The sequence below is a fragment of the Falco biarmicus genome, chromosome 1 (assembly GCF_023638135.1).
Source record: "Falco biarmicus isolate bFalBia1 chromosome 1, bFalBia1.pri, whole genome shotgun sequence".
In the NCBI taxonomy this organism is placed as follows: domain Eukaryota; kingdom Metazoa; phylum Chordata; class Aves; order Falconiformes; family Falconidae; genus Falco; species Falco biarmicus.
Window position 1 is genome coordinate 100,788,852 of NC_079288.1, and position 20,544 is coordinate 100,809,395.

The 20,544-nt window shown below is 45.9% G+C and overlaps 1 long non-coding RNA gene and 1 pseudogene across 1 annotated transcript in view; one reads left to right on the plus strand and one right to left on the minus strand.

Moving 5' to 3' along the window:
• Positions 1–13,179: 13,179 nt before the first annotated feature.
• LOC130155451 (uncharacterized) overlaps positions 13,180–20,544 on the minus strand; it is a 35,151-nt gene continuing 27,786 nt past the window's right edge. Inside the window, exon 6 of the long non-coding RNA XR_008824082.1 lies at positions 13,180–16,599. This is a non-coding gene — a long non-coding RNA (uncharacterized LOC130155451). The remainder of the gene's footprint in view (positions 16,600–20,544) is intronic.
• On the plus strand, positions 17,067–18,684 carry LOC130155436 (E3 ubiquitin-protein ligase RBBP6-like; annotated as a pseudogene).

Below are 20,544 nucleotides of genomic sequence, written 5' to 3' on the forward strand. Positions count from 1 at the left end.
GCCTCATACCTGAGCTGAGGTGTGCCTGTGCTCAGCCCTCTACCTGGTGTGACTTCCTCACTTGCCCCAGACCTATCTCAAAACAGGTGTCTGGTGATCCCTGGACTGCATCTGAGCTCATCACCATCACTGGCCATGCCCTGCCTTCCTGGCTGGGCACAGGGGGACAGCACCCCATCAGTGCAGCGCTCCCCAGCTCCCTGCTCCTGGGCAGTGCCATTCCTTCTCTTTCTCTGCAGGACTGTTTTGGACACTGCCCTTCGGAAAAGCCTGTGTTGCTATCAGTTTCAGAGGTGTTCAATAAATGCACCCCTGATTTTGCTGCTAGAGCTCTTTGTATCCTTCCCAGCCAGAACTGGCATCATTTACCAACTGTGACGGTTGCTCATTTCAGATCCCTACTAGTACAGAAAATGAATAATAAAAGCCTTGCTCTGGCAGCATCAAGCAGAGCTAGAAAGCATATGTGCAGCTTGTTCCAGAGACAACTCCACAACTACAGCAAATTGTTTTTCTATCTTTAAGGATTTTCTTCATCCAAGGCACTGTTCAAGCCATGGCAAATGTGTCACTCCTTAATAAACAACTTGTATCAATTAATAATACTTCATGTCATACTGACAAGCCTCAGGGCTTCCCTGGTTATGTGATGTTTTTTAATTATGCCTTCAGACGTACATGGTCTTTTCTGATGGGGAGAGATGACCACTGGGGCAGGTGTTTCTCCCACTTCCTTTTCTTGTAGTGATTCCACCCAATGCTGGCATCAGCCGGACTGGCAGCAGAGTCTCCTCACAGCTACCCTGTAGGCTCTTCCCTGGTCCCTGCAGCCAGGTTAGCCAAAGAGCCTGCAAAAGTCCCTACTCCTGACCATAACCAGCCCTTATGTCCAAACTGGTGCTACCATAGTGCAGGCCAGGCATGTCAGATTTTGGGGATCATATTCTGGTGTCCCTATTCCTGTGGTGCACATCGCAGTCAATGCAGTTATGCCCATCACTTCTTAGCGCCCCGACATGGTAAACTAATGCACTCCTGCTATGCACTCTCCTCACTGCTGTCCTTTTCCACCACAGAATTTAATAATACGGGACAGTAAACTGAATTTTTTTTTCTCAATTATGCAAAAATGAATGCAAACGAAGGATATGAAACTTGGAAAAAGATCCTTAGAGGACAGCAGAAGCTGGGGCAGGCCATGACATGGAGACCACCTAGGAGAGTGCATGGAGAGAGCTGATGCAGGCTGCAGCCTCTCTGTGCTCCCCAGGTCACAGGGACAAGGACGTACTTAAGCACAGACCTCTGCTTCTTCATTGTAGGACAAAAGGACTGCAGTGGAAATACAGGTTGCCAGGCCCTGCTCCCTGCCCTCACAGGCAAGCATGTCACGCTGTTCCTTTGAATTTAATAAGCACTGCCTAAAATCTCTTCCTTTATGTCATTTTTGCTCTGCTTGAACAGCTGCTCCAGAGAGGACTGGTTTAGAGAAGAGGAACATCTTTTAATTCCCAGCCTATTTATATCTGGCGTGCAAATGTCAGCTTGTGCTGACACTGTCCTTCTTGTGAAGTGTTCCCGCTCCACCTCCATTGTGCAACTGTAGGCAGCAAGTGTACTGTCCCTCCTACCCTCTCCTGTTATTAAGGTGACCAAGAGTCGCCAGCCGCCTTTCATAAGAGACTGCCCGTTGCCCTGCCCCCTCCTGCCTGTTTCACTCACTTTCACAAGCAGCAACTGGTCCAGCAGGCAGAGCTCTTTGTGAGGCCCCATTCCTGAAAACACTTCCTGCAACTTCTTTTGCTTTCTATAGATTGCTTTCCATGGTATATCATAGTCATTCTCCAGTCGATTGGCAATCTCACACTTTCCTCTCTGGCTGGCAACAATAAGGTCCTTGTTGTCACATGGTTTTTGTTTTTCTCAAATATACAGTAATTCTAATAGGCTATCTAAGCCTCCTCCCTTTTCATGTTACCCCCCAGCTTTATGACGTTAACACATATCACCAACATTGCACTTATTTATTGTGCTGAAATCACTAACGGAATTATTAAAGTTGATGGGTCTAAAGATTAAGGAATTTTCACTGTCAGCATCTCCCTGATTTTCATGCTTTGCAGTCACCCTTGTTCTGTTTACGCAGCAGACCCTAGACGGCAAGGACTGACTGAAGAGCTTGTGCATGCAGAGCAGTATCTTCATGGAGCTGTGCAAAGAAGGCAGCACCAGCCCAGGCAGACTGCAACTGACATCTGGCAGGCGGTGACTTTGTTACAAACCAGCCTCAAGTCATCCGATGCCAGCCAGTGAACAATTGATACAGTGGTGGTGGAAGTTGGTGAGGTGATTACCAATGTGTTGTGGCTGCAAAATGGTTGATTTTCCTATCACCCCTGCAGTGACAGCCAGCTGGAGGGTAGGACAGTCCCAAAGTGCCACTGATGGCATGCATAAATGTTCCTTTCCTATACACACAGCAGCTGTGCTACAGAGACTCCGTGGACACATCAGTGTGAAAGAGTAACACCACTGAGGATGACTTCTTTGACCAGGAGGGCAGATATGACTGCTCCTGTGCTAGCAGATTCAAGCGTGCCCAGCATGCCTCCAAGCATCTGTTGTAGTAAACCATTAGACTGATCCCTGGCCCACACCTGTCCCCTTGCAGCAAGCGTGCTTCCTGAGTAATGCCTGGGCATGGTCGGAGCGGTGTAGGTGGTTTGTGTGCAGCAACCCTGCTTTGGAGGATGAGACAATTTATTAGCATAGATGTAAGCCATTCAATGCCAGTTGGCCTCAGCACCTGGGAGCATTCCTAGGCACATCTGATTTATTATTATAGACGCAGCCTTTGTGAATACCACTGTGGGATACCTTGGCAGTGTGCACAGTGCTCTGTGGCCCAGATCTATTTGAATATGAAAGCAATTTTTTGCTTTTAAAAAATAGGAGTATGTGCTGTTATTTCAGGAAAGCTCAATGTACCCTCTACTAGCCCGGCTGATGAGGCCGTTCCCTGCTATGAGAGGACCCGGCAGGAGATGGGTCAGTTGTGGACTGAGCTGCTGCTTAATGAACGCAGAACTAGTATTAGGCAAACTGAAAGCAAAATGGCTCTGTCTGCAACCTGGATGAGGTGCCAGGAAGCCCAGTGTTCTTCGGAGTAGTGGGGTGGGAGGTAAATGGCACAACATTTACAAGGATCACGCAAAGAGCTTTTGCCGGCGAGGGCTTAGGACATCATCAGTTCACAGGTTTGGCACAGGCAACTAAAAAGCTCATCTGTCATCACTGGGAGCAGTCCAAAAGAGGTAGGCATTGCAAGGGCTTTCTGGGCCTGGAGCTTTGTGTAGCAAGTGGTGGTGCCCAGGGAAATAGGGTAAGGAAATGTGTTGCTGTGTTACTTTGTCACATCTATGCCAACTGATAACTGCTTTATATAATTCTGAAATCTATTAAAAGTTCAGATCAGCCTGCCTGTTTCTTGTGTTTCCTTTAAGTACTTATCTGCCAATGGACTGTGGAACTAAGGTATTTAATAAAGCAGGTAGAAGGTGTTTAGAAAGAATAAATACAGCTTTGTTAAGAAATATGTAGACAGTAAACAAAGTTTGAAAATGGCAGCAAACTGCCTGCCATGCTACCTGTGGAGAGGATCCCAACCCCATGCAGCATCACGGCCCCAGTGACGGGGTTACATGTTATCAGTCTTTCTGCTCTTTTCCCCACTATTGCAGTGGACAGAAGACAAAGAAGCTCAAGCCTCTGCTGATACCAATGTCCTGACCAACCCCCTGCCCACGACAGTGTTTTCCAGAAGGTTTCTCAGGTCTGGAGTGCAGTAGTACAGAAATGGTGCTGGAGATGGAGAGATCTGCAGAGTCCCCTCTGCTCATGCTTTCTCACCCGCCAGCTACAAGTGTGGCATTCTGATACCACCTTACCTTCCCCGCCCATCAGCAGACTGTCCCCATCTCCTCTAGCTCCTTGCTCAAGGAGGTGGCTAAGCTCAGACTCAACCTGTATGTCATTGTAGCTGCTTGTACTTCTTCCCCTCCGCTAGTGGGTGAAGTTCCCTTCCCCAAAGCCCTCAGTGGCTGTTGTAGTCTAGAAAAAGTGCGAGCCCTGATATACAACGAGGGAATGACAATATTTTATTTGTCCTAGGAAAGTAATAAAAGCAAATACCTTTTCATATTCTTTTCTATAGCAAGGTCACAGCTAGATGCCTCTGACAGTTCACTAAGCCTTCTTTTCAATGTGTGTCTACTAGAAGCATTTGCCTCATAGGTTATTAGCTTCTAGAAACAATAGCAACAGCTTAAGATTTCCTAATTTTTACAGAAATCAAGAAAATAATTTTTGGCTTGGCAGAAGGCCTAGACAAACTTCAAATAAGACTTTTTTACCAATTAGGATCTTTATATCATAGCCCGTTCACGTTAATTTATTGCAGATGCTAAATTGGAAAAGGCAGTATTTTCTCAGCTCTCATAAAAGTGTTTCTTTGCTAAAAAACCTTTTGTCACTTGGAGGTGGAGCAGTAAATCAATGGATGAAGAAGGACTGCAAGTTATAAGAGGGAGTAAGAATTGCAGTGACATCAGGCTTCATCAGCCAAGAATCAAAAGATGTAGGTGAACACAAACAGGATGCTGAACTGTGATACAGAAGCCTGTTCATTCACCCCTTACGCTCAGGGAGCACATGAAGGGAACAGGTGCCTCTCCAGTGACTTTTCCAGTCAACACAGCCAAGAGACTTCAAAACAGATACCACCCAGGACACTGCCTGAATGCTAGCATTAGTGTCCTAAACTCAATATATGCTATGTGTAGGTACAGTGCAAATATGCAGTCTCTTCTGTTAAGTCTGCCGTTGTAAATACTTAAAAAGCAGTATTCTGTTAAAGCCTAGCAGAAAAAATCTCTAGCTGCAGGCTCAGATATTAGCTCTCCGTCTGGGCTCACACATGCTAGTGATGGCAGAGGAACAGACCACTTCTCCCCTTGACTGAGATCCCATAGCGAATAGTAGCTACCAAAACAATTTCAGTCATTGGTCATGAGATTACATGGAATTTTTCTCCAGGCAGCATCAGCTTGGCATCAGCTGTGTCTCAAGTGCTGATGATGTTCCTTCCTTCCCTGGTTTGTTCTTAAGTTTTACCCTAATGGCCCTGCAGACACTTGTTTGCATGCTTGCTTCCAGGATCCGCCCCAAGGCTGGGGTCCAATCCTGCTTCCTCTGCTTCCAAAGCTTTCTCTAAGACTGTTACTAGTCTCATCCTCAGTTAAAAATGCATTTGGTAGGCTACAATAGCCATCAAACATGGCTATTGGGCCCATGCTGGGTGAAGCCCTTGTCAACTTCATATTAGGGAAATTATCACTGATGTCTTGGCTTGCAGCCAGGGTCCAAACCAGCAATCTGGAACAAAGTTTACGTTTATGGACAGATGGCGTAGTGCAGTGTGGGTAAAAGCCAAGTAAAACCCCATGTTAATACTACAAATAACCCAGCGTGGACAGGGAAGCTTCAGTCAAAACTCTTTCACAAGGTTTTAGGTCTATTTTCTCACATAGCATCCCTCTGTCTCGCAGTCCTTCAGGGCCTACCACACCAGTGCAGTAAGGTGCAGGGCTCTGCAGAAGGCTTGTGTTGTGGGGAGTGAAAGACATCTGCAGAACTTACATCATGCATGCTCACAAATGGTTGTGGTCCAACAGGCTGTTTCTGCCACAGGGAGAGAGGAACAAGGTGCCTTTTTATATTCCCGTGCAAATATAATGAAATCATTGAGCACTGAGGAAAAGGGACCTCTTTCTCAATGTGACATGGGGAGCAGAGACAGCAGGGAATCCTATATTTAAGTATACTGATAGGAACTTTTTGTAGGATACATAAGCATCGAGCTGATCATGCCACGCACGGTATGTTTTGTCTTAACATGGATGGGAGACCAAGGTCAGCCTTTTAATACTGTAGTAACATCACCAGGCTTTGTGAGCTTTTGTTAAAGTAGGGGGAACTTCACTGCTAGTGTGGATGAAATGTTCTGATTCTCCTCTGCCTGCCTACATTTAGGTAAGAAGCTGTTCTTTGGGGAAGAAACAGGATTGCACTAGTGGGTGCGAGAGCTTAAGGATCAGACTTGTAGGGCTTGGTGCCATGGGGGAATGGCTGTGGTAGTACAGTGGAACAATCAGTAATGGGCGTAAGCTGTTACACGAGCACAGACCGCTCTGGCATTTCGAGCATGAGGATGGATGAACGAGCTTTGTACTAGGATTTCTCAATTTGCCTAGGAGAATGTCTACATTGCCATTTTGACCAGTCCGTATCACTGCAATACTGTAAGTATGCCAGCACAGCTCTGTGCACGGCTTAGCATTCCAGAGTAAAACTGGCTTTGCTTCTAAGCAATGAGTATGTTTCCCCGATCAATTTACACTTAAGCGTGGAAAATGAAGAAAAGTTTTTCTGGCTGGTAGGAGCCAACACCTTCTCTGCTTTACACTTACGGCCTGGGAGGAATGGTTTTACTACCATTGAACCACAAGGGGGAGCGAGGAAAAGTAAAGAACAGCTGGGTTTAATGAGCTGGAACAGGTGCAGGTATTAAAGCAATGCCTACACTTGTCATGCAAAGCGTACCCACATGTATATAAATGACGAGCAATTTAAATCAGTATTTCAGTTACAGAATTTACAATGGGCATTATACCCTGAAAAAGGTTCAAAACTTGGTAGCTTAAATTATTATGGGGGCGTGAACTATTAGTCTGTATTTTAATGTGTGATGGACTTTTCATTCTGGACTATATAATGGTTTCCTTTTAAAGCTGTCTGTTCCTCATTTCTCATATTTTATGTCAGGCTATGTGAGTGCTTCCAAGGCAGATTCCTAGAATGCCAGTTAAGTAATCATTTCTTCTTTTGAAGACTGCTCCAGAGGTGATGCATCAACAGCTTTGAGTCTTTGTGCAGTGCTCCTGTGTAGTTGAAAAGGAACAAGCTCAAACCCATTGAAGAGAAATGTGATAGCTTTATAATTTCAGTGAAAGCATTAGAAATAAATCATATGTCAAGAGGATCTCCATACTTCCACACCAATGCAGTCTTAAGTGACAGGATCTGGTATTGGGAATACAGAATTTTCTCTGTAGGGTTAAAGATGCCAATTTATATTTATGCAGATAAATTTAACTGCTTAATTTTAGACTGAGATTAACTATTTTTCATGCTGGTAGCTTGACAGTTTTCAGTATTTAAGTGAGACAGGGATGAAATCATTATAGAAAAACTTTTAATCAGTGACTTATTCTCTAAATCAATGCTAATAGTTAGTCCTAGGGCCAGAAATTTAATAAAAACGTAATGATTATTAAGGATGGCTTATTCTTTTTAATAATTCCTTATTATTAAGGATGGCTTAGAGGAAATGAAATGCCCCAAGAAGGTGTCGCTTTTGCAATAACAACAGTATCTGTATTTAGAATTCAAAACAGCTTTTCCAAATTACCTATGAAAAATCACTATTTCACTTATATGGATTCAGTCCATAAAAGTCTTCCCCTACCTTCGGACAGTCACCTGGAGACATGTGGGCTGCAAGCATAACTAGCAACTGCCCCCAGGTTGAAGAAATCGTGCATCTCTGGAGAGGATTCAGCCCGCGAGGATTTGGATGGTCCACTTTGTCAAGGGGCTGGTGCTTGGCAGACATTTGTGAGGTGCCTTATGCCAAGAGCTCTTTCCAGGGGACGGTAACAGCTGGGTTATGCCCAGCTTCAGCAAAGTACAGAAGGAGCCCTTATCAAAGGCCCGCTGTGTGATCCCAAAGGCTTTTTCTTGCAAGTGAGCTTTTGTTGTATCAGGGCAGAATTCGCTCAGGCCGCTGGGGAGGACACGCGTTGAGAGACCTGCCTTGCTACGGCAGAATATCGGTCTGGGTCCTGCATCACAGGAGACCCAGTGACTCAAATGGAATCTGACCTCTGTGAATGTGAAATATATTCCTTAAAGTAACAGAGGTCTCTTCTTACTGCTGGTGTTGAAAATACTTGTGGTACTGGATATTTTTAATTACTCCAGGAGTGGCCATTCAAACATTGTAAGGAAAAACAGAAGAGTGCCTCAGCTCTTTGTGGTTGTCTTTTTATTAACGGGTGGACCTGTGCCACACAATGCTCTGTACAACAGGTGACTATGTAAATTGCCGACCTTACTCCATATGTATATTCTAAATGATCAGTTTATGCTAAAATTGCACCAAAATATGCATCTTGATTAAATGCATCAATAAATCGTGTTTCATTGTTTTGCTTTGCTAGCAAGTAGTCTTATTTTACTCACATTATGCTGTCAAGTCATTCCGTGAGGCTGCTCTGGAGTAACCGGGAGCCTAATTAGGAGGCCTGTAATGGCTCAGAAAGCTGTATTTTCAAATCCTGGTAGACATCCAATACTCAAGAATCCAAATTTCATTCAAATATTTTTTTCCGGACTGCACCTCTAACACGTGTCAGAGCTGTAACGCGTGCCAATTTCCACACAGTTTAAAAAATGCCAGAAAAACAACAACATGGGGAGCATCTGGCCTGTGGTCAGATCCTGAATTTTTGGGGCAGTTCTGCTGCTCACATACAACAGCCAAAATGCAGTTCTTGTTAGGTGACATGTTTAGCTTGCTTTCATTTAGAAATGTGGTTCTGCTGCTCCTGTTGTCTTCACGTGGGGACTCTACCTGTAATCCCCCGTCCTTTTATTTTGGATACAGCGTCTAATTGGAAGCCCATTGACAGACAATGATTTAAACCCATACAAGTTTCATGGAGATAAGCAGCTGGATGGAAGGTACAAACTGGTTTTAAAGTCTACACAAAGGAGAGGCGTTATGTCTGCCTCGAGTCCAGAAAATACTTGGATAAGTATTTTTATGTCTTCTTAAACATGAGGGAATCTACTGGAAATTAGTACCGTTTGTTCCGCTGCTCAAAGAACTACTTGCTTAGATGTGCATAATACAAAAGATTCACCAGTCCAACATATAGGCGACTTAAGACGAATTCTTCATATTGCTTGGAGCTTGTGCTGCTGCCTGTAGAATGCCAGGCAAAGATCCACCTCCAAACCCAAGACCTCCAAGTGTCGACGTGACTGATTTTTACTGTTCAGGCCAAGAACAACATCGTCACATCTCACAGAAGGGCACGGCTTTTCCTCGGTTCCTGCTAAAAACCTCAACTCAAAGTACAAAATTAATTAGATAGCTAGAGGGAAAAGATACACACAGACACACACGGGCGGACACACAGAAACACACACAAAGACACACACACACTCAGGCACGCACTCACTCAGGCACACACTCACTCAGGAAGACACTCAGGAAGACACTCACTCAGGCACTCAGGCACACGCTCAGACACTCAGGTACTTGCTCAGGCACACACTCACTCAGGCACAGATTCGGCCAGACACTCATTCAGGCATCCACTCACTCAGACACTCACTCACATAGGCACTCAAGTCAGGCAGACATTCACTCATGCACACACTCAGACACATGCTCACTTTAGAACGCACTCAGGCACACACTCTCTCAGGCACTCATTCAGGAACTCACTCAGGCAGACAATCAGGCACTCAGTCAGGCACACACTCAGGCACTCACTCAATTAGGAACACACTCAATCAGGCACAAATCCATTCTCACACACACTCAGGCACTCCCTCGCTCAGACACTTACTCAGGCACACACTCACAGGCACACACTCAGGCACACACTCATTCAGGGAGACACTCAGGCACACACTTAGGCACACACTCACTCAGGCACACACTTAGGCACACACTCACTCAGGCACACACTCAGGAACTCTGGCCCTCACTCAGACACTCACTCACTCAGGTACACACTCAGGCACACACTCTTTAAGGCACACACTCAAGCACACACTCAGCCACACAGTCATTCAGGTACTCAATCAGGCACACTCATTCAGGCACACATTCACTCACGCACACACTCAGGCCCTCACTTGCTCAGACACTCATTCAGGCACACACTCACTCATGCCCTACCTCACTCAGGCACTCAGTCAAGAAAACACTCAGTCAGGCATACACTCACTAAGGCACACACTCACTAAGGCACACACTCAGCCACATGCTCACTCAGGCACACACTGGCTCAATCAGACACTCAGGCACACACTCACTCAGGGACTCACTCAAGCACACTCTCAGATGGGCACTAAGGCACACACACAGGCACAATCTCAGGCAAACACTGAGGCACACAGCCACTCAGGCACACAGTCACTCAGGGACTGACTCAAGCACACTCTCAGACAGACATAAGGCACACAGACAGGCACACACTCAGCCACAAGCTCACTCAAACACATGTTCAGGAACTCACTCAGGCACTCACTCAAGCAGACAGTCAGGCACATACTCACTTTAGCGCACACTTGGCCTCACATTCATTCAGGGACTCACTCAGACACACACTCGCTCAGGGACACACTCAGACACAAACGCACTCAGGCACACTCAGGCAGAAAGGCACACACTCAGGCATACACTCAGGCACACATACACTCAAGCACACACTCGGCCACACACTCATTCAGGCACACTCACTCAGGCATACGCTCACTCAGGCACACGCACACTCACTCAGGTGTAGAGGCATGAAGCCGGGTTAATTAACATTGCTAACACACGGCTGTGGGCTGGCTTCAGGGCGTGGGTTGGCTGATGTAGACAAGGTGCAGCTGTGGCTGGTTCTGTGAAGCGGTTGGGCAGCCAGTGAAGAGGGAGCAGCCGAGGGAGAGAGAGGAGGAAGAAGCAGAGAGAAGGGAGTGTGTGCCCTGGCTGAGAAGAGACTGGGAGAAGGCAGCAGAGGGACTGGCATGGACAGTATGTTGGTACGTGGTGGTAAAAGGCCTTGTTGCAGCTGGCTGGTTTGGAGAGATCTGCGACGCTCAGGCAAACACTGAGGCACGCGCTCACTCAGGCACAAACTCACTCCTGCACACAGTCACTCAGGGACTCCAGGAACACTCTCAGCCAGACACTAAGGCGCTCACTCAGCCACACGCTCACTCAGGCCCACACTCTGGCACACACAGTCACTCAGACCCACACTCACTCAGGCACACACTCACCCACTCACTCATGCAGGCACTCACTGACTCTAGGCACACACTCATGCCCTCAGTCACTCAGGCACTTAGTCATGCAAACACTCGCTCAGGCACACACTCACTCAGGCACATAGACAGACACTCAGGCACATACTCAGCCACACACTCACTCAGGCAGACACTCACTCAATCACATATTCAGGCACACACTCTAGCCACACACTCAATCAGGCACACACTGACTGAGGCACACTCTCACTCAAGAACGTGCTCAGGCACACACTCACTCAGGCAGACACTCAGACACACAATCAGGCAAGCAGTCACTCAGGGACACACACAGGCGCACACTCACGCAGGCACACTCTCACGCAAGCATACTCTCACTCTGGCACACACTCAGACACATGCTCACTCTAACACACTCAGGCACACACTCTCAAGGGCACTCTGTCATGCACTCTCAAAGGCGCATGCTCACTCAGGTGCACACTCGCTCAGGTGCACACTCACTCAGGCACACACTCAAACACATGCTCACTCTAGCACACAGTCACTCAGGCACACACTCAAACACTCAGTCACTCAGGCATGCACATACTCAGGCACATACTCAGGCAAAAACTCAGCCACACACTCACTCAGGTAGACACTCTGGCACACACAGTCACTCAGGCACACGCTCAAACACTCACTCACTGAGGCACACTCACTCACTGAGGCACACACACTCACTCAGGCACACACCTAAACACTCAGTTACTCAGGCACTCACTCAGGCAGACACTCAGGCATACACTCACTGAGGCACATATTCAGCTACACACTCACTCACTCTAGCACTCACTCAGCCACACACTCACTCAGAAACACACACTCACACAGGCAAAAACTCAGGCACACACAGTCACTCAGGCACACACTCAGGCACAAACTCACTCAATCACATGCTCAGGGACTCGCTCACTCACTCAGGCACTCACTCACTCAAGCACTCACTCACTCAGGTATACACTCAGACACGCACACACTCAGGCACACACTAACTCAGGTGTTTGCTCACTCAAGCAGACACTCTAGCCACACACTCAGGCACACACTCACTCAATCACATGCTCATGGACTCAGTCACTCACTCAGGTACACTCCCAGGTACACACACTCACTCTCACTCAATCACATGCTCAGGGACTCAGTCACTCAGGTACACTCTCAGGTACACACAGTCACTCAGGCACTCACTCATTCAAGTACACACTCTAGCCACACACTGAAGCACACACTTACTCAGGCACACACTCAATCAGCCACACACTGAGGCACACACTGACTGAGGCACACACTCACTCAAGCACGCACTCAGACACACACTCACTCAGGCAAGCAGTCACTCAGGGACACGCTCAGGCACAAACACACTTGGAAACACTCACTCAGACAGACTTGCACACACTGAGACACACACACTCAGGCATACACTCACTGAGGAACACGCTTGGCCACACACTCATTCAGGCACACACTCAGAACTATGCTCAGGCACACACTCACTCAGCCACACATTCACTAAGGCCCACACTCAGCAACACGCTCGCTCAGGCACATGCGTAAACACTCAGTTACTCAGGCATTCACTCAGGCAGACACTCAGGCAGACACTCACTCAGGCACACAATTACTCAGGCAGACACTCGGGCCCTCGCTCACTCAGGCCCTCGCCCGCTCAGGTACGCACTCTGGCACACACAGAGTGTGCCGTCTCCTGCTCCCGTCTTCCCAAAATGGCGAGGATTGCTTGTGGCGAGACGAACAAGCTGGTCCGTGACCCTCCCGGCCAAGGCTCAGGCTGACGCCCTGACCAAAATTAAGGCTTGCCTGCACAGTGGAAAGCGCATGCGCAGCCGCAATTTGGAGCCATGCTTTAAGGGGGCATGAAAATTTACCCTTTTAAAATGCCCGTCTCCTGGCTCCTGACTCTCAACCCCCACAAACAAACCTTATACGTGCTAAAAAATGTTTGGTTGGGGTTTTTTATTTATCATTCGTTATGTGGTCTTGCTGTGCTGATGTATCCACGTATGATGATCGCCATGTATCATTCCATGTTTTATACATTTGATTCAACGTGTTGTAGAGTGTTATTGTTTACTTCCTTTTACTTAAATTCATGACAGAAGTTTCTAGACCCATACGGTACATGCGCGTTTAGCTAAGGGGTTGTGGAAATCTATTTTCCTACTGCGTATCCTGACCCCAGCTTTGACAGAGCAGGGCAGCAGACCACATGGACTGCAACTGCTTCGCTTTGTGTTGTCGAATTCACGGGAAATAATGGAATACCTGTATGTTCTTGTACCAATTTATTTTGCAACCTCTGTTTTGCTAACTATTGCTGTAATTTTTATGATGATACTTATTACTTGCCCTTGCAAACGCACACCTTGTAATTGCCCATGTAACCCTTTTCCTTCTGCTTCTGAAACCAGGGACCATGAAACCGGGTTGTAAAAAATTTCGGTTTTGTAATGTTAGTTTATAATATAGTTACTAGAGATGTTGTTAGTTATTAGATGTCGTTAATTATTGTGATACGTGTTATCTCTATTCCTTCCTCCACGGGGTGGTGTAAGAGACTGCGTGGGTGAGGCCCACCATGGCCACAGCAGATGTGCTGTCTCAACATTGCCATGTCAGTGAATGCGCTGTTGAGGCAGGAAGGTAACACCGCTGCCACAGAAGAGATTTGCCTGTACCTTGTTAAAGGAGGAAACCGACTGACGCCATGGAGCAATGGGGGCGGCTGATCCCGCAAAGCTTAACCAAACCGCCGCGCATGTGCCCAGACTTGGGGTCGGGGGGGGTCAAGGTGCCTGGAGGCCCCTGAGGAATGTTGGACATGTACGCCATTGTTGGGTGGGGGGTGTGGTTGAGCAGAACAGCTTGTAACAATTCTATAAAAACCGGAACCAACTAACGCCAACAACCTCCTACGCCAGGTAACATGATGACTTCTTTGTAAACTGTAAGAAAAGTCTATCTGTAAAAAGTTGAAAGGGAATAAAATAATAATTTACATCTCCTTAAAGAAGGCTAAATTGAATAAGGCTACATTTACTTTTCAAATGCATTATCTGTTGTTACAGAAGCTGGCAAGTCTCTAGAGACAACATGGCAAATTCGGGTCACACTTTTGTTTAAACATGATTGCCTGCCTTTCAAATTTGGTGTTTACACTGAAGTACTCTAACTACAGATATTCTGGATTACCAGTCCTTAATATCAGTGTTTCATGTGACCTGTTCATATATCTGTACGCTGGTTTATTGTAGGCTTGATAGCATCTACAGGAATTTTGTTCGTCTGTCTACTGAAGTGTCAGATTACCTTTTTGTAAGTGTTCTTCTGCCTCTAGGCTGTGAACAACTTCAAAAATGGAACTGGCTACACAAAAGGGCTCTGTAAGCAGATTCAGCAGCAGCAGCAGCTGCTACCACCACCGCTACCTGTGACTGTGACACCTCCTGCTGCTCAGGTGACTGCCACCAAACTTTCTAAATCTTGCCCCTCTTCCAATCAGCGGTGTGTTGGAAGAGAAGGTAAGTTTTATTTCAACATATGCTGTTGAAATACTGTATTTATTAGAGCTTGTTTTCCAGCTGTTTGCAATTTATTCACAAAGGCTGCCTGGTTTCTGTAGTAAGACAACTGGCATTACCGTCTTCTGAGCCCCCAAGAACGATCAATACCCTCAACTGGTAAGTGACTGTAACTTTAGAATTTCTTTTTAAAAATTGCCTTCAGATGAACTGAATGGGATTTTTTCTTTTTAGCTCTCCCTACTCCAACAGGTCATCCAATGACAGCCAGTAGAATTCACTCAGCAGTTGGCAGACCAGGCTGGGAACCGTAAATATTCCACAGAAATCCAGTCTATGACTACTTGTAACCTGTTAAACGAGGCCATAACATGCACATAACTTCCACAACAGCTGGTTTATAATTAAATAAGTATGCATAGATAGTTGTGGAGAATACAAGTCGTAATTAATTTTTAAATGGCTCAATTTGAGTTGGCTTTAACAAAGGGGGATCTGTGCTTGCGGTAAAATTATTTCCAATAAAACTTCAGTATGTGATTGTAAAGAGGACTCTGAAAAATGAACACTTTGAGGAAACCATAAGTACATCTCAAAATCAAATATAATCACAGGACAAGGTGGAAAGCCACCCTTTTGATTACTGGCTGGACAGGGCTGAAGAAATTGATTTCCCAATAGAAAACAGCCTCTGACGTTCTATTTTTAATGACTTGGTTGATAGTGATTGAGCAAATTTTTGGAAGAGTCAAAGCTATTATTTTATGACAAATAACGTTCACATACCAGTAGAGGCCAGTATACGCCCCCTTAGATCCATCCATAGCTACGGTGGTTCATGCAATAGAAGTGAGTGGAAATAGACTTACCCTTCCTGTACGTTTTGACACTAACAAAGCAGCAGCTGTCTTAGCTTGTAAGCAGAAATATTTACATGTTACCATGCTCCTCAATTTGCAGTAGCAGTGTATCAGCAGCTGAAAGCAGCTTTGACATAAGCATATGGAGAGGAAAAAAAACCCAAAAACAAATTTGGGAGAGAAAAACGTGGTGTGACTGACCGTTTTGAATTAACTCATTTATTTCCTTTGTGTTGTGTTTGGCTTTTTGGCTGTGTGTTTTGGTGTTTTGGTGTTTGGTTGGTTTTGTTTTGTTTTTTTTTTTTTAAGGTTTAAGTCTCCCTGTAGTGCTTCATCTCACTCTACAGGTTTGTATAAACACTCCAAGTCAAGATCAGGTTCTTCCCACTTTCACTGCTGCTCTCGATCATTTAGTCATGCCCACTCTTGTTCCTACCTGCAACCGCTGCCATATCCTAGAAGAGGCAGAGGGAAGAGTTGTAACTATCATTGTAGGTCCAGGTCACATGGCTATCCCTGTTCAAGGTCATGGTCACCCCCATACAGAAGATACCATGCATGGTCAAGGTCTCCAGTATTTAGAGGCCACTCTCCCACTAAACAGGCCACACCTTAAGGGGAAGGAGAATGGGAATGTTTCAACAGATACACAGTTCCACCATATAATATGAAAGCTTACCATGGCAGAAGTGTAGACTTCAGAGATCCATTTGAAAATGAAAGATACAGAAAATGGGAAAGGAACTATAGAGAATGGTATGAAATTTTTCACAAGGGCTATGCTGTTGGTGTTCAACCTTGACTTTTAGTAAAATGAAAGAACTTTTCTCCAGATAGGTTAGGTCCACCTGGAACCAGATGAGAAAATTTACAGGGATGTAAAGAGGATTATCCTGGTGGACAGAGCCATGGAAATTGTAATAGGGCTGGAAATTACCTTGAAGAACCTTCTGGAAGGGAGAGTCATGGCATCAAAGATCCTACAAAATCAAAAGAGAAGGAAGTGCAAAATCCCCTGGGAGATGGCAATGGAAATAAACATAAAAAACACCGGAAGAGAAGAAAAGGGGATGGGAACAAAGGATTTCCCAATACTAAGTTGTTACAAGGTGCAAGCAAAGCAAGAGCCCATTACAGCAGAAGACACTGAAATGGACTCTCTGTTCATGCTCTCAAGCAGAGATGGGGCCAAAACTTTAGTTGTGTTTACCTCTCCACAATTGCTTGCTTACATGTTGAAACAAGAATGTATATCTAATTTCTCCATCATTGGTAGAAGTAGGACATGAAGGAAATACCAGATCAGACAGTCCCCAGTCTGGTAAGAATCTCGTGTCTTCATTGATTAAACGTAGAGTCACAAGATACTAAATTAATTGATTACTCATCATCTTAGTTAGCGGACTCATCCTTTCTCTTGTCTGTTCCCTTAATTGAACACCTTCGGAAAAAATACTGAAAATTTAAGAATTTAAACAAAAGCCGCTTCATGAAGCATTACAAAAGATGGCAGTTTGTATCTCACCCATTACAACTGCACACTTTTTTCCTCTTAACACTAGTTCTACTGGAGGAAGCCCCATTATAAAAAGTGAAGGAAAGCCAGGTAAAAAAGGAAGTGTTATTAAGAACGTGAAGGATTATAACAAGGATATTACAGCCCCTGCTGAAAACATCATTATAATGATTCAGGTCTCTAAGTCAAAGTGGAATGAAGATGACTTTGAGTCTGAAGAGGAAGACATTAAAACTACCCAAGTGCCCACAGATGCAGGAAAACCTGCTAGCATTATAAAGACTGTGAGTGCTAAGCCACCAAACCCCGTAAAACACAATGAAAAAGAGATGAAGCCTTGGGGGAAACACAGAAAACTACCAAAGAGTAAGTTATGAAAGCTTCCAGCATGATGTAGTAAGGTCAAAGAGTTCAATGTCAAATGAAAAAGGAAAAAACAAAGACTGGGGTCATTCTTTGTCAGGCAAGGACACTTCTGAGAAGAGCAGTGTTCAGCAAGAAAAAGACCACTTGGAACATGCAACTGAACAAGGAAATGGACAAAATATTTCTCAGTCTTCCAAAGACCGTAGATCTTCAGAGAAACATGATCCTGGCCATGGGTCCACTGCTAAAGACTTTACTCCTAACCAAGACAACAGGTCTCTCTGTGATAGCAACAGAGATCATTCCAGTTTCAAGTGTAATGATGAAAAGAGTAAATTAGCAAGAAGAGACTCCCCTTCTCAAAACAGAGGATCTATGTTAGTATAGAAAGGCAAGCCAAGACAACAAACAAGCAGAGCCATCCAACAAAAGCACTGGAGATGCCAGAAGGAGCAGCTACAGTCCCCCCTCCGCATGAGCGGAAGCGGTCTGATCCCAAAGCTGCTCATGGTTCAAAGCGTACATTGGAGGAACGCAAACCTCTAGATAAAAATTGAGGAAAAGATAAAGAGAAGCATGTACCAGAAGTAAAGAGCAAAAAAGAGAAACAGCCAGGTGGTGATAAACCACCTTTGAGACAAGAACCACCAGATGTAAAAAATGAGAAAAAGAACACGCCTGGACAAAACATTAGAAGTGTTGTCAAGCCTAAGCATCAGGTAAGCAGCTCCTCACGGCTCTCTTCTGATCTAACTCAAGACTGATGAGGCTCTGCTTGTACCAGACTACAAGGAAGGCAACATTGAGAGTAACGGATCGGCAAAAGCTGAAGCAGCTGCAAGGGAAAACTCCTAAAGGACCAAAAGAGAAGGCTATTGATACAATGAAAGAGGACACAGCAGCACCTGCTGCAGCTGACCAGCCTGAGGGAAGCCGAAGCGGTCCCATCATTAGCTGCAGCTGTAGTCAAAGCCCTTCTGAGAGTCAGCCACAAAGCCACACCAGCAGTGCCAGCTCAGGAGGCAGTCCAGAGAGCGAGGGAAAGAAAAAGAAAAAAAGAGCAGAAGAAACAAACACAAGCAGCAAGAGGCTCATAAACAGCAATGAATCAAAACTGGAAAAGAGCCAAAACCTCAGGACGGTGGGGGTTTAGGGTGTGTGAAGTTAGGGCTGGGATTACGGTAGGGGTTTAGCAATAGTGGGGGAGGGATAGGGGGTTATCGATAGCTATGGTGGGGGGTAGGGGGTTAGCAACAGCCGGGGGGAGGGTTTGGAGGTATGGGGGGGGGGTAGGGTTTGGACGGCAGGGTAGGCGGGGTTATGAGCTAGGCTGGGGGGCTTAGGTTTCTCTACAGTTAGTTTTAGGGTTGTGACACATTCATAAATGTCAAATTTGAGTATGAAAGATTCACATGTTTAAGTCCAGGAAGCAGGAGGTCCTGTTAATATAAAATAAGGTACACAACGTGGCTTACAGGGTTAGGGTTACCAAGCTCCCTAGTTAGCCCTGCCAGACTTAAACAAGCCCTTTCTATTATATTTACCTGAACTGCAAGCAATAGTCAGGGGGGCCAGACAGTCTGCAAGCCATAGGCTATTACTCAGCAGAGCCAGAGCTCGTAATTCACAGCAGGATTTCACGCAGCTGGGCTGTTGCAGCAGCAGCAGGCGTGATGGAGAAAGCACGAAATGTTGTCCTGAGGCACTTCTTAATACTGATGGTTCGTTCCTTACTTAATAGTCATCCTCTCCAGAGTTCAAGCAATTGTGGATGTGCTGCAGTTGGGATGTACGTAGGTTTGTGGCAATAAACAGAAATGGCCACTGGCTTCATTGGCTGAACTTCCTGTAAGTGCAAGGAGACACTCAAACAACCTGAGATGTCCCCTCCCTGTGCTGGCCCTGCAGCACGGGCAGCCCAGTGCCACTTATCAAAGCTCTCGGCATCTTTCCCAGGCTGTCTTGCCCTGGCTGGCTGCTGACAGGAGGGGACAGCTGGTGGGGACAGCCTTGGGGGTGACATAAGGGACACCAGGTGGTGACAGGACATCGGGCAGTGATAGGCCCTGGGCTGTTGAGAGAGCCACCACAGGCACAGGGGCTGACAGGAGGTGACACTGGGTGGTGAAGGCCCCGGGGGGGGGGGGGGGAGTTACAGGAGGGACACGACAGACCTGGCATGGGGTGGGGAACAAATTTAGGGACAGATGCTGGGGGTGGGGCAGGTGATTCAGGGGAAGGCCCACACATGCGAGGGAAGGGAGACAGGCACACGGAGGGTCTACATGCATAGAAACATTCATTGATAGGGGCACCATAAAAACTGGTGAGTTTTGCTTTTGGTTTTGGCATGAAAAGCTTTCCAGTTGCACAGATCCCAGGGGATTTGGCTTTCGAGGGAGACCCAAATGGTTTCGCCTGTTGCAGACCTAGAATTAGGAGGTTCAGGGTATTTATGTGCCATGGCAGTGGCTCCCACTCCTTCTGCGCAGCCCCGCAGTGAGAAGTCTTTATTTAGGGGAATCAGCCCCAAATCAGGATGGGCAAGGGCAGCTTCTGAAAGTGCTTTTGTATCTTCCATAGACAGGTATTTAGAGGGGGCTAGCATTTTAGAATCCTTTCTATTAACAGGGTTCCTTTGCATTTAAAATTTTTCTATAGCCTAGATGTCATAGTGACCAGGAGATAGATAGAAGACAATGTAGAAAGAAAATTTAAACCCTGATTTGGTAGAAGAAACACAGGAATATTTAAAAAAACGTGGAGAAGGAGATGGATAGGAAGAACCATAATAAAAAAAAATTAAAAGCAACAGGGTACAAGACACACAGGAAATAGTTAAAAAATAGGCACAGGAGAGAGGGAAACAGAAAGAGAAATTAAAATGCAATGGGGTATAAGAAACACAGGAAAGCACTGAAAAATCAGGAGAGGTAGACAGAGAAGGAAACAGAAGAAAATTAATGGATTAGGTGGTAGAGGGCAGAGCTGGAAGAGTCACAAGTTTTGGGGAGCAGACAGGTAGCTGGGCTCACGAAGAGGG